The following is a 15,385-nucleotide window of genomic DNA, read 5'->3' on the forward strand; positions in this document are numbered from 1 at the left end:
AAACCCTTAACTTCTGTGTATTGACTTATAGGTGGAAGTGTGGTAAGGGTACACAATGGGGGTCAAGTGACTTGCCCAGGGTCACACAGCTGGGAAGTGTCTGAGGCCACATTTGAACCTAGGACACCTCCCATCTCTAGGCCTGGCTCTCAATCCACTGAGCTACCCAACTGCCCCTTAACAATATACTTTAAAGTAATTTAGGTGGAGCTAGCTAATTCAATCAGGTGGCTGGATCCTTCCCTTTTGTGTCCATTGTAAAGCATCAGCCTCTAGGAATCCTCATTTTCTTTGTTGCCATTGTAAAGCCAATCAACTATATTCTTCTCATCCTCAAGTCCCTTAAAAAGTATATAAGTTCCCCAAATTCTTTTATTCCTTGGAGCTGTCAGTCTCACATAGTTGGCTCTGTGTGGGTGCTGTGTGGAGGCCTTGAGGAACTATACTGAACCCTTCTCCTAATTAAAGACGTGGTTTTTCTGACTATTTAATAGTTCTGTGTTTTTTCTAGTTTAACACCTGGAAAGTACAAAAAAGTGAAGTGCGCAGACCCAGGAGAACAGTTTATGCAGTGGTATATATATGAAAGGACAACAACTGTGAACTCTGATTAAAGCAGCGACTAAACATGTCTCAAGAGGACATATGATGAAAAATGTTATCTACATCCTGACAGAGAAGTAATGGATTCAAGATGCAGAAAGACACATTTTCGAAAACGTTCACTGAGTGGATTCATTTTGCTTGAATATTCTTATCTGCTACAAGTTTTTTTTCTTTTATTTTAATTAGTGATTTGGAGGAGAGAAGAGGGTTAGCAAGCAAAATTTTTTACAAAAAAAAAGAAAACCATCAAAATGTGTTTTTCTAAATGGACAGAACTGAACAGGAGGAAGTTCAGAAAGAAGTATAGAAAAGCAAAATTGTTTTGGAGCTAGAATTTATTATGATTTTTTTTTTAAAGCAAGCAGTAAAAAATAGAGATTCATGATTTCTTGTTTCAGTTGTGTATAGGGAAACGTTGGGGGTAGGGTTTGGGGGGAGGATGTTAAAGTTCAAAATAAAAAAAAAGTACTCACATCTTTTAAAGCTGAATCCAACCCTTATTTTTATAAAGACTTTTTGTCCTTTTAACCAAATAAGTTTTACCATATGCAAAGAGAGACAAATACATAAATGCCCCCCTTTTGCCAGAATTTACACTCACACATTTATGCAAACAAATAAAATTCTAAGTCAAATTCTTAATGTTCTTTGGAAGCCTCTGTGTACCAGAGAGATTCTCTCTTTTTTATATTTATTTTTTCTGTTTTAACATTGCAAGATTCAAGCATTTTTCTGCCTGATTCATTAGTGCATTACTTTTCAGATGTTTTCTCTTCAGAGAATTGCTTAGTGGAGTCATTCCTAATTAAACCAGTTCCACTTGTCCAGAAACTTTCATGTCTCAGTGAGAAGAATGAGAATACGTATGTTGGCATTCCACTAGAGGAACTAGAATTTGCTTAGACTGATCTATTCCATCACAAACACATGTGAATTACTAAAAGCAGATTATTCAGGATTTCCATTGTCATGACTTTCCAGTGTGGAATCAGGTTTCTAAATCTGTCTTTATCTGTTGTGCTTTTAGGGAGCTTGACATTGCTACCAAGATCCATGATTAGATTAGATATTGCTCCTTTGAAGAAATTAAGAGAAATCTCAATACTTCTAGGTAGAATAATGAAATATTGTGTTACTTGCTTTGTGTAATCTTTTGATAATCCTTTAGTATGGGTCCTTTTGGTTAATTAATCTGAAGGTTGTCAGAGAATTTTCTGATACTAAATAATACAATTCCAAATGTATCTGTTGGCATCAGTGGTATGGAGCTGATGGGTGAGAATTAATTCTGATTCCTTAATCTTAAATGGTGTCATGCATGTCAATTTAGAGGAGACATCAGTCTTCTATGAGTTTCCACTATATAACATGAAATAAGTTATAATCAATGTATAATAAAGATTCACAGGAAGTGCTCTGAGTGGTTTAGGAACTGAGATATGTCCTAAATCTAGATAATGCTTGAACCTCTCATCCTGTCTAGTTGTCTACCCAGGACAACTCATCATCTGCCAGCTGCCACTGACATGCTCTTCTCTACCTGGACCAACACCCTCCATGATGGATTCAAGACTTGGACCATTATTTTTGGAGCTCATAGAAGCGAAGCTTCCTGATGCTGCTGAAGTTGAAGTCAATCCACTCATTTTTGGAGCCAAAACAATTGATTAGTGACTGAATTGGAGCCAACTTAAGACCCAACAAAATGGATTGGTTCTATATAGTCTATAAACTGGTCAATCCACTCATATCTACTGATTGGTCCTAGACAACAGTTAAAGCTTCACCTTTATATCACTTCTAACCATCTAATCAGGCCAGTATTTCACCTTTGCAACATCTCTTGAATAACACACCCCTTTCCCTCCTGAGATGCTGCTATAATTTTATTATAGGCCCTCATTGCTATTGCAATTGCTGGTTGGTCTGCCCATCATAAGTCTTACCTTCCTCCAGTTCATCCTCTACTCAGTCACTAAAGTGATTTCCTAAAGTGCAGGGCCAACCCCATCACCCTCATATTCAGTAAACTCCAATGGCCCCCTATCATCTTTAGGATCAAACATAAAATCCTGTCTGGTAATTAAAGTCCTTCTTAACCTAACCTCTCCTCCCTTTCCAGTCTTCCTATACCTTACAACCCCTTTACTTACTCTTCTCATAATCTGCCTGCCATTGCATATCTTCTTTCCCTTTACCCCTTCCCCAACTTCTCTAGAACAGAACATCCCTCTCTGGCCGTAGCTCATCTATATGTGTTTTCTTTTCCTGACTCGGGGAACTTATTGAGACATATTTTTGGATATTACTATAGTAAGAATGTATATTGCCTGATTATACACAGTTGTTTCTAGGGTTTTGTTTTTCCTTTTTTCTTTTTCCAAAAGGAGAAAGAAAGAGGAATAGAAAATAAATTTTGGCTCATTGAAAAAAAAATACAACTTAAAAATTAAAAAAGTAAACTTCTTGAGGTCAGGTAATGTCTCTTTTTACATACATATATATTCTTAGTGTCTGGCATGTGGTAAGTACTTAATTAATGCATTTTCATTTATTCATGTGAGTTTGGATTAAAGGATGAGTAGAATTTCAACAATTTGAGAAGGAAGTGTCATTCCAGGTATAGAGAAGAATGGAAGGCTTTGTTCACATTGTACCCCCTTCTCCCAACTTCTCTCCTACTGCTGAGGGCACCACCATCCTAGGCATCATCTTGGATCCTCATTATCCCTCCCCTTTTTTTTTCTATTGATGTTTGCTCTAGGGTGAATGTTTAGAGTCAATATTCCCAATCATATCCCCACTGAACCAGTAATCAAGCAGTTGTTTTTCTTCTGTGTTTCTGTTCCCACAGTTCTTCCTCTGAATGAGGATAGCATTCTTTCTCACAAGTCCCTCAGAATTGTCCTAGATCCTTACATTGCTGCTAGTAGAGAAGTCCTTTACATTGGATTGTGCCACAGTGTACAATATGTCTCTGTGTACAATGCTCTGGTTCTGCTCCTTTCACTCTGCATCAATTCCTGGAGGTCTTTCCAGTTCACATAGAATTCCTCCAGGTCTTTATTCCTTATAGCACAATAGTATTCCATCACCAGCAGATACCACAATTTGTTCAGCCATTCCCCATCTGAAGGGCAGCCCCTTGTTTTCCAAACAAAGAGCACAGCTATAAATATTTTTGTGCAAGTCTTTTTCCTTATGATCTCTTTAGGGTATAAACTCAGCAGTGGTATGACTGGATCAAATTACTTTCTGTTTTAGAATGAATATTAAGTAAGGCAGAAGAGAGTAAGGGCCTGGCAATGGGGATTAAGGTCACACAGCTAGGAAGTGTCTGTGGTCAAATTTGAACCCAGGACCTCAAGTCTCCAGGCCTGAAGTTCTCTCCATTATGCTACCTAGCTGCCTCTCAATCCTTCTGGTACCTTAATTACTGTGCATTTGTCTTGAATAGGACTTGCTTTGTTTGCTAGGGAGGAGACTGGGAGCTCCTCCCTAGCACTTAATATAGTGTCTGGGACATAGCAAGCAGTTAATATAGGCTTATTGACTAACTGACTCAGTAGTAGTAAAATGTAGAACATTCTTCAGGGAACGGTGTAGTACAATTTGGCTAAAATGTAGAATACTTTTAGGGGAGCTATGGGAGAGAATGCTAAAATGAGAAATGGGAGCTTTTCCTGTTAAGGTCTTGAATTTGACTCTTTAGGGGGAGGGCCTTAGGAGGAGCAGGTCCAGGAACTCATCAATTAGTACCATTTTTTCTTGCTATTTTTTTTAAACCTTATCATCTATCTTAAAATTGATACTGAGTATTGGTTCCAAGGCAGAAGAGCAATAAGGGCTGGGCCATGGGAATTAAGTAACTTGCCCAGGGTCACACAGCTAGGCAACATCTGAGGCTAGACTTGAACCTAAGACCTCCTGTCTCCAAGCCTGGTGCTCTATCCACTGAGTCATTTAGCTAAGCCCCTTTTGCTGTTGTTTGAAGTTGATTCTCTACAAAGCCAAACTGTGGAGATGCCTAAATGTCTGGATGTGGTGTTCAGATCTTACTTAGTAGATTTGTTTTCTCTAAAATTAATTTGTCTATCAGATATTTGGGGCTTGAAATATATTGGTGGAACCCCTACCACTGGTCTGGTAGGTCCAAGGACATGTAATATTCCTGGAATAAAGGGATATTGGGGAAATTAAGCCTATGTTGAACATTGCTAATTTGCCTGAGAAGAATAGGTGGTGTAAATCTTTGTTTGAAAGGGCAACCTGCCATGGCATGGCAAAGGTATTCTGCCAAGAACAAAGGTCCCAAGGGTGTGGAGAAGGATTCCAGGGGTGGAATGTTTTCCAAACACAGTTTGCTCTTAAAGACCACACTGGGTGGTCCTCAGCTTATGTCCTGTCTTCTGCAGGAAGCCTTTCTTAGTCCTCTGTTCCAGTCCCTCTTAATCTTAGTGCTCCCTTCCCTCTGAGATGATTCCCAATTTATATTGTATATACATGTTTGTATATAGCTCTTTGCACAATGTCTTTGAGCTCCCAGAGGGTGGAGGCTGGTGTTTTGTTTTACTTATTTTTTATTTTTCAAATCCCCTACCTTCTGTCTTAGAATTGATAGTTTAATCCTGTGGTTCTCCACCAGGTTTTTGATTGCATCTTTAATGGGAGGGCAGTTTTACTAAATTTTAACAGAAGAGCAGTAAGGGCTAGGCAATGGGGGTTAAGTGACTTGCCCAGGGCCACACAGCTAGGAAATTTCTGAGACCAAATTTGAACTCAGGACCTCTCATCTCTAGGCCTGGTTCTCTATCTACTGAACCATCTAGCTGCTCTCTTTTTGTTTCATTTTTTTGTCTTTCTTTGGATCCCCAATATTTAGCACAGTATCATTAACAAATATTACTATTGTCGGATTGGTTTGTCTGATGAGAGTCAATTCCCCTGATTCTGAGTCTTCAGACAACAGGATCTATATGACTAGAGATGGGATGATGATGGTATGTTACTGGGTCTCTGGAACCTGACATGGGTCACATGGTTATGCCCTATGCCTCAAAGTCAAAAGGGGGTGAACTGTTCAGTTTAGGGGATAATCAGATATTTGTGATAAAAAACAGATGCTTATCAGAAGCAGCAAACTGGGAGGTGCCTATCTGTGCTCATCAAGAATGCTCAAAGTTACTGCAGGAATGCAAGGAAAAATGAGTTCTTTATGTACTCTCTGACCTGGGGCTTGCGGGTGTCTAGGGGTAGCCTATACCCCAATATCAGCTTCATCTACTTTTGTTTTTAAAGAATGTGTATATATAAAATAATTATTTTGCTTTAAGCATAATTTCATATTCAATATTTTAAAGGGAAAATGGAACCTCTCCTTCCATTCTTTGGAATATGCAGGTCCTGCTTTGTGATAGACACCATAATCATCAAAGATCATGGGCTAGTGGCAGGGTCTGAGGACTCTGAAACCAGCCACACTCCCATTCTTGTGTCCCATGATCATAATGATGACTGTGGTTCTTCTGTCACTCTAGGGCTATTATTAATTAGTCATCAACCAACCAAGGAATATGTTTGAGTACCCAGTCTATGCTATTGTTGATAAAGATTCAAAGGTAAATTAGATAAGGCAGTCCTCGCTCTTCAGAAGATTTTAATGTACTTATTATAATAATGAACAAAACACAGAACCTACGCTCAGGTAGGTTAGGGTCCAGATAGTAAATCAAGACTAACACAAAGACAGAACAAGATAGAACAATGACAATATAAGAGAGTAGAAGATCAAACAAAACTTGTCTGGGGTGGCCAGTAAGTGCTCTAGGAATTCAGAGGAGGAAGAGATCAGTTAGGATAGAATAGTTCTAGAAGTCTTCTTTTGGTTAATACAAAGAGTGGGATCTCAAATAGGACTTGGGTAAGTGGAGGGGAACCAATATACTGACTGGAGGGCCTATGGGAGTTGCTTTGGCTTGTAGGGGAAGTAAAAGGCCTAGTTTGATTTAGAACAAATAATGAATACTAAGGAATATGAGGTGGGGCAGTGCAGTTTATAAGAATGTAAATGACAGCAGGGGAGAGTAATGAACGTTGGAGGGGATGTGGCAAAATTGGGACATTAATGCACTGCTGGTGGAGTTACGAATTGATTCAACCATTCTGGCTGGCAATTTGGAACTATGCTCAAAGAGCGCTAAAAGACTGCCTGCCCTTTGATCCAGCCATACCATTGCTGGGTTTGTACCCCAAAGAGATCATAGGGAAAAAGACATATACAAAAATATTTATAGTTGTGCTCTTTGTGGTGGCAAAAAACTGGAAAATGAGGATATGCCCATCAATTGGGGAATGGCTGGACAAATTGTGGTATCTGTTGGTGATGGAATACTATTGTGCTCAAAGGAATAATAAACTGGAGGAATTCCATGTGAACTGGAAAGACCTCCAGGAATTGATGCAGAGTAAAAGGAGCAGAACCAGGAGAACATTGTACACAGAGACTGATACACTGTGGTAAAATCGAATGTAATGGACTTCTGTACCAGCAGCAATGCAATGACCCAGGACGATTCTGAGGGATTTATGAAAAAGAACGTTACTCACATTCAGAGGAAGAACTACAGGGGTGGAAACACAGAAGAAAAACAACTGCTTGAACACATGGGTTGTTTCAGACACGATTAGGATATAGTCTCTTAATGACCACCCTAGAACAATTATCAATAATATGGAAATGGGTCTTGATTGATGACACAGGAAGAAACCAGTGGAAATGTGCATCGGCTACTGGGGGATGGAGGGGGTGGGGGAAGAGAGAGCAAGAACATGAATCATGTAACCATGGAAAATTTTTTTCTAAAAAAAAATTTAAATTAAAAAAAAAAAAAGAATGTAAATGGAGTGGGGTACTAGATGACTCAGTGGATTGAGAGCCTGAGGTGGGAGAGAGTAATTTATAAGAATGTAAATTGGGGGGTGGGGGGTAAGAGGAGACACTAGGTGAAAATCAGATGAAAAGATGGGAGATAGAAAGATGGGAGGTCCTGGGTTCAGATACTTCCTAGCTGTGTGACTTTGGGCAAGCCCTTACCACTCTTCTGCCTTGCAACCAGTACACAGTATGGATTCTAAGGTGAAAGGTAGGGGTGTAAAAAAAAAAAAAAAGAATGTAGATGGGATTGAGCAGTTTGTAAAGGGCTTTGAAAGCCAGGTGGAGGAATTTAGTCTGACTATGCTAGGAAATAGGGAGCCACTATAGATTCCTGAGAAGAAAAAGTGAAATAATGAAAAGATCATTTCAGGAAAATGAACTTAGAATGACATGGCACTCATCTTCAAAGCACTTTTCAGCGCTTTACTCTTAGGTGGGAAAGTAGTCGTGTTTACTACTTTTTCTAGAGAAAAAGACTTGAGGCTCAAAAGACAGGAAAGAAGGGGCCTTAGCCAATATATTACTCAAAGTCACAGTTAGAAACTCTAGGGCTCCCAAATATCAGATCAATTTTTTATTATTTAGGCCAGACCTGTCTTCCCCAAGTTTGTTGTTTACAATAACAGATACTATATGTTAAAAAAGAAGACATTCTGCATTTGAATAAGACCAACACATGGATAATCACACACATTCGTCCTCTATCCTAGTGATCTGAAAGGCAATCATTACCTCCAATAGGCCAACTGCTCTTTTTTTCCTGGTGAAGCAGGGCTATGAATGAGCTAAGCCAAAAACAGTGCCAAAAGGTATATTTAAGGCCATAATAGAGGTATGTGGGCAGGTGGCATAATGGCCAGCACATGCAGCCAGAGTCAGGAGGACCCGGGGTTTAAATCTGGACACTTCCTAGCTGTGTGACCCTGGTGAGACCCTTAGCCCCTGTTTGACTAGCCCTTGCCCTTCTGTCTTAGAATTGTTACTAATATAGAAAGTAAGAGTTAGGGGCAGCTGGGTAGCTCAGTGGAGTGAGAGTCAGGCCTAGAGACAGGAGGTCCTAGGTTCAAACCCGGCCTCAGCCATTTCCCAGCTGTGTGACCCTGGGCAAGTCACTTGACCCCCATTGCCCACCCTTACCAATCTTCCACCTATGAGACAATACACCGAAGTACAAGGGTTTAAAAAAAAAAAGAAAAAGAAAGTAAGAGTTAAAAAAATGCCAGTCATATCGCCTTTCCTCTCCATTTGAACTCTTCTTCCCACCACCATGCATGCTCTCCAAAGCCACCTGTCCTATTTTGTTTTCTCCTGTTTTCGATAATACAGTAAGTAGCTTTCCCATGTTCCCTGATTCACTTGGCAAGAGAAACATGGCAGTTTGTGTGCATTGCAGCCCCCTTCTTCAAGGCCACTGAGAACAGGTCACTCTGTGCCCAAGCAATCTAACCCTGTGGTTCACCATCTTTCTGATCGTATCTGGAGTGGGAGGGGCAGTTTTTACCCATTTTTAACAATTAAAATCCTCTTTCTGGACCCAGGGAGACTGAAACACTGAACCTTCTTCCTTTCCACTGAGACCAGTCTCTATACTAGACAGCCCTCTGCAGGTTCAATCTGACAAACAAGGGTCAAAGCCTCTAGAGCCAGGCTCAGATCACCTCCCTGGGTGCCTGCTCTAGCTGCCATCTGAGAGCAGTTATCACTTCTGTCAGAGTGGGAGCAGAAGGTGGCTCACCAAGGATTCAATTAGACCTATGGCCAGGAAGAGAAGAGAATGAATGAATACGGGAGACTCATTCCATTTTAAAGGCCTCCTGAGTCATCAGCTCTTCCTGCTCAGTGATCCTCAAAGCACATGAGTTATTCAGCATTGAGTCACACATAACTAGCCAGAAGCAGCCGAGAGATTTGTCATTCTCAAAGCACCCATGTACCGAGGCAGCACAAATTGTTTGCTGTAAGAAATCAGGGAAGCTTTGCACATGCCCTACCTATTACATGGGTAATAGTGGAATTTTGTGGCCAGTGAAAGCAACCACTGAATCCTTATGCAACAGCTAGTCAGCTTCCAATTTCTGAAATCACTGGCAACAAACACACGAAAAAGTCTACAATAGTACAAACACAACCCTGAAAGGATTCTGTGTTGTGAAGTAGAGGAGAGCGAAGGTTTGAACTGGTTCATCAAGGGATCTAGATTGGGCAAGAAGAGAGTAGTTCAAGTTTCACCCCACGCTCCCATGCAGTCTTCATCTTACCAAAATTCAACTCTGAGAATTCCCAACTTCCCTTATGACCAGCTCAATCACCAAGTGTTCCAGGAAGCCTTCTCAGATCCCCCCGACTACTGGTACTATTCCTTCTGAGATGACCTTCCATCTACAATGTATTTCTCTTGTGTCTAAGGGGACCTTCCATCCACTACGTATTTCTCTTGTATATTATTATATTTTACATTGGTTGTCTCCTGCATCAGAACGTAAGTTCTTTGAGGCTGGAACCCTTTTTTACTTTTTCTTTGTCTCATGGACACACGCACACTAAGTGCTTAATTGTTCTTGTGTTATTTGATAGGCTTATGAGTTGGTGTCTAGACAAAACCCTTTCTGTCTCTACCATGGGGTGAGGGGGTGCAGTGGGGATAGTTTGGTTTCAGCTATATAGGTTCTAACAATCTATTGACTTCAGAGTCTATTAATCTTTCTGTACTAGGGATACCATAAATGGATGTCTGACAGCTTAAATCAAAGATGTGAGCATTAAAAGTCTGGTGAAGAGGGGGCAGCTGGGTAGCTCAGTGGAGTGAGAGTCAGGCCTAGAGACAGGAGGTCCTAGGTTCAAACCCAGCCTCAGCCACTTCCCAGCTGTGTGACCCTGGGCAAGTCACTTGACCCCCATTGCCCACCCTTACCACTCTTCCACCTATAAGTCAATACACAGAAGTTAAGGGTTTAAAATAAAAAATAAAAAAAACAACAACTTTATTATGGAGGTTGAGGCAACAGGGACAAAAGGTATTTGAAAAGCACTTCTCTACCAATGACTTTAACCTCCTGTTATCCTTCAGGAGGGTAGCCATGTAGGGTAGTGGATAAGTGCTAAACCTGGAGTCAGGAGGACTCATTTTCCTGAGTTCAAATCCAATCTCAGACTTATACTGTGCGAATCTGGGCAAGTCACTTTACCCTGTTTCCCTCAGTTTTCTCATCTATGAAAAAAAAAATGATCTGGAGAAGGAAATGGCAAACCACTCTAGTATCTTACAGAGAAAATTCCAAATGGAGTCCCAAAGAGTTGGACATGACTGAACAATAACATTAATACCCTTCAAGAACAAGGCCAGGTACTCAAGAGGGTGGAAGAAGTTGGAAAGGTAGGTACAACTGCTTAAAGCCTTACCGTTACAGTTTATTTTCATTGTCAGTGGGGTAAACACAATTGAATGTGTACGCCCACTGAAAGCGTTCTCTGGGACTGTGCACAGGTCAAGAAAGATCAGGAGTTTTGTGGGAACAGGGACCAGAGTCAAATATGTTACCATTCTGAAGCAACTAGTACATCTTCTAGATAAGAACCTGGGAAAACACTCTGCAGTGGTCTGAGCATGCTCAGAGTGTCTCCAAGGCAGGGACTGTTTCAGTTTTGTCCTCCTATTGCCAAACACCTAAGATGTGCCCAGCTCACAGTAGGAACTTAATAAATGCTTGGCTGACTGATTGAACTAGTAGTTCAGGGATGAGGACAGAAGAAACTTTCACGCATGCCCAGTAGAACTTACTATGGCAGTAGGTAGCAAAATTCTGAGTAGCTGACCCACCTCTTGTTTCAGATAAACTATGTTATGTGCACACGGCTTGGGTGCTCTGCCATGTTCTGTGTTCTAAAGTGGCAACTGCCAGCTTGCACCCCCAAGAAATATGGCTGCCCATAACAACTATGGCCCTGTACATAAAAGAAATACTGTACAAGTCACTTTCTTTAAAACATTTGTGTGAAAGGGGGCAGCTGGGTAGCTCAGTGGATTGAGAGCCAGGCCTAGAGACTGGAGGTCCTAGGTTCAAATCCGGCCTCAGATACTTCCCAGCTGTGTGACCCTGGGCAAGTCACTTGACCCCCATTGCCTATCCTTACCACTCTTCCACCTATAAGTCAATATACAGAAATTAAGGGTTTAAAATTAAAAAAAAAAAAACGTTTGTGTGAAGCAGGTATATATATATATATAACTTTTTTATTCACACTGTAGTAGTTTGGGAAAGTTCTGAAAGATTAAATAAATTGTTCACAGCTGGGAAGCCGGCCAGACGCAAAGCCAAGTTTTGAATACAAGTCTTTTGATTCCAAATCTAGTGGTCTTTCCATTGTAGTACTCTTGACTATTTCGGGGCCAATATCCCACCATGAACTGGAAGATAGGAAAGTTAGTGATAGGAGGCAGAGAGAAAAACCAAATTTAGGCAGGGAAAGAGCTATGTCTAAGAAGCTGTTACAATTAAATGACAAACTCCAGGTTCTTAGTTTCCATAGAGTTTATTAATAATCACTTGAAATAAAGAAAAACAGATAGGTAGAGGTTTAAAGCCTATTTCCTAATTTAAATTCTATGACCACGTGTTGCTCCTCCCACATGGCCTTCAGCGGCAGTCTGTGAAATAAGAGTATGCAAGCCCCTTCCTTTATCCTCCCGCACACATCACCCTTGTGTTCACGTAACGTCCAGTCACACAGCACAGGCATGCAAACGGGATGCAGGAAATAACTCCATAACCCTGGACGGGGAGGGGATTCCCTTTACAAAGCTTTGGTCTATTGGCCTGGTAAAGACAACCCCTTAGCCGAGACTCCTTTCCTTGGCCCTAGTACCTTTACATTGGTGAACAGATACTCTAATATCTATGTACATTTTCCATTCCTTTGATACAAAATGCCTTCCATTTATCAGACAAGTCACCCAAGAATCCTGCAGAGCAGGAAGGCTGGGGTGGGAGGAAAGAAAGCCAGAGAAACATGAGATAAGCTTGATGGACCAGGAACTGCAAGTACAAGACAAAAATGATAAAGAAAAAAGGGAAAAGCAGGGAAAATAATTTCCTAGAGTAATGGTATTATGTGGGGACAGTGGGATGTAAGGGAAGGGCTTTTGGTACCATTAAACAGCTGCTAAAACCTGCATATAGTACAGGCATTATAAATGTTTATTAAAGAAATGAATTTAAAGTTTGGATTCATTTGCCATCAATCATGGGGCAGCTGGGTAGCTCAGTGGATTGAGAGCCAGGCTTAGAGACGGGAGGTCCTAGGTTCAAATCCGGCCTCAGCCACTTCCCAGCTGTGTGACCCTGGGCAAGTCACTTAACCCCCATTGCCCACCCTTACCACTCTTCCACCTATGATACAATACTCCGAAGTTAAGGGTTTAAAAAAAATTTTAAAAATCATTTGCCATCAATCAGCAAACACTTGTTATTTATTTATTTTTATGCCCTGACCTTCTGTCTTAGAATCAATACTATGTATTGGTTCCAAGGCAGGAGAGTGGTTAAGGGCTTGGCAATGGGGGTCAAGTGACTTGCTTTTAGGAATTGTCTGAGGGCAGATTTGAACCCAGGTCCTCCTGGCTCTCAATCCACTGAGCCCCCTTTCAGGCAATATTCGTGAATTATCTATGCTATGTGCTGGAGACACAAAGACAAAAATGAAACACTCCTGACCGTAAGAGACTTCCATTAGAGTCTATGAGGGAGTTGTACTAAGTAGATCAGTTTGGGTCTTCTCTGAGGGCATTATAATAATGTACTGGTGGAACAGAAATCTCCTGGTATCATCTTCTGCATGTCTAAAAGCTGAGAGAAGAACTGAGGTTCTGCAGAAGGCAGTTACTGTCATTGTCATTATTACTCTTCTACTATAAACCCAGAGAGAATGTTGGTAAAAGGAGCCATCTTTTCTGTCCTCATTACCTAGAGGTTTTGAGCTATTGGCCAGGTGATAAAAGACTCATGGAAATGAGGGACGTTGAGGGAAGGCAGTAGTGTCTGCTCTGAGATCAACGATTGCATATGCTTTCCAAGAGCAAGAATACAAATAGTTCCTCCCTGGTTGCTGATCAACATTCCCCATCACCCTCTGCTCCTTCTGTCTCTCTCGAACTGCTGCCCTGGTGCTGTGCCAGGAGCCGTCTGCTGGGGTCAGAGCAGACCCATGCCTCATCTCAGCTAGTTTCACCTTTTGGCCCTACTAAACGAGGGTTGATTAGTCCCAGCATAACTGCTCTTGGGTAGGCGATACTCCAGTTATTATCTATTATCTTTGTCTAACGGGTTGGAGAGTGTCTTTCTTTCCAGGGACCATAGCTGGAAGCAGCGGCACTTTTCCAAAGCTTTACGAGATGCCAGATCTCTGTGTAAGGCTGTGAAATGATATTCCAGGATAAGAGGGAGGCCTTGCCAAGAGTGATTCCACCAACCAAGGGCAATTAAATGGGTTAGTCTACGGTGGGGCCCAACTAATTTTGCCATCTCATTTAATAATCAAGGGGCAGCCACCTAAGCCTAAGAGTGGAGACTCTGGGAAGATATTCCACAATGATGGAGTCGGCAATTAATTTTTTTTCCTCCCCATGCTTTCCAGTTGTGGACTAACATACCCCACTTTGCCTTTGAAATGGCCCTTCTCTATTGCCAGGAATGTGAATAGGCCTTTCCTTTGTTGAATGACCTCAGTAGAGGAGAAACCCTTTAAGGGGGAGCTTAGTTAACAGTACAGGTTAAATAAGGGCAAATTATATTGATTCAGTGTATGCCCTTCATCAAAACAAAGACCCAAAGAAGTGAGATCTTCTTGCCAAGTTATTCTCTATTTCCTAATTCAGTTGGTGATCCTGGGCCTTGACAGCGAAGCTGTTTATAACATTCTCATTAGAACAAAGGCCCTATTGGCCAGGAACCTCCAAAACACATAGGCAGGCTGCCCACTGGTCTCTTCCTGACTATAGTTCTCCTTACCCTCAGACTATTTCTAGGTAATTGGAGTCTGAGAATAAAGAGTCCTTGCCACTCGGGTAGAGGAAGCCAACTTCATCAATGTACATTCAGCTAGATCAGGGGTTCTCAACCTGAGAGATTTTGTGGGTAGATCCCAAGGGGTCTGCAAGCTTGGATAAGGGGGAAAATTACAACTTAATTTTTTTTTACTAACCTCTCAGTGAAATTTAGCTTTTCCTTCAATTATTAAAAAAAAAACATTATTCTTGGAAGGGATCCATAAGCTTCACCAGACTGCCATGATGCAATAAAAGGTTAAGAACCTCTGAGATAGATCCGTACTAAAATGGTCAGCCCCTCTGATCAAGTCAAGCCGCTGTCGAGTAGCTAGCATCTGTGTCTGAGGCCATTAGCTAAATTCCACAAATCACTCCATGCTTCATGCTTTTCCCATTCTTATAACAGAGCCATATTGTTAGCTTTTGCTCTTGTCCCATGCCTTTTCCCTGGCAGATTAAGCACGATTGCTGTGAAGTAATAGTCTGGATATTGGAATATATTTGTTTTTTTCTTGCTACAAGTTCATTCCTGTTCATATTCTGCTTCCCGTGGGGAGAAAATACAAAACAAAGCCCCACTCCATTACAGGAGCCAATGTCTACTGAAACCCTGAAGCCTTGACCTCCCCATCCCCCGACTAGTCTAGATTCACAGCTTCAGTCCCCTCCTTCCCTCCAATCTGGCTGAGCTCAACTACAACTTCTGTGAGTTCTTTTTTTGCCCCAAAGACTTTTAAAATACTGGTTCAGAAGAAGATCCTGGACTATTTCCTCTGACTACTCTGCTCTCATTCTCCCATGGT

Source organism: Gracilinanus agilis, chromosome 5 (genome assembly GCF_016433145.1).
Source record: "Gracilinanus agilis isolate LMUSP501 chromosome 5, AgileGrace, whole genome shotgun sequence".
Classification (NCBI taxonomy): Eukaryota; Metazoa; Chordata; class Mammalia; order Didelphimorphia; family Didelphidae; genus Gracilinanus; species Gracilinanus agilis.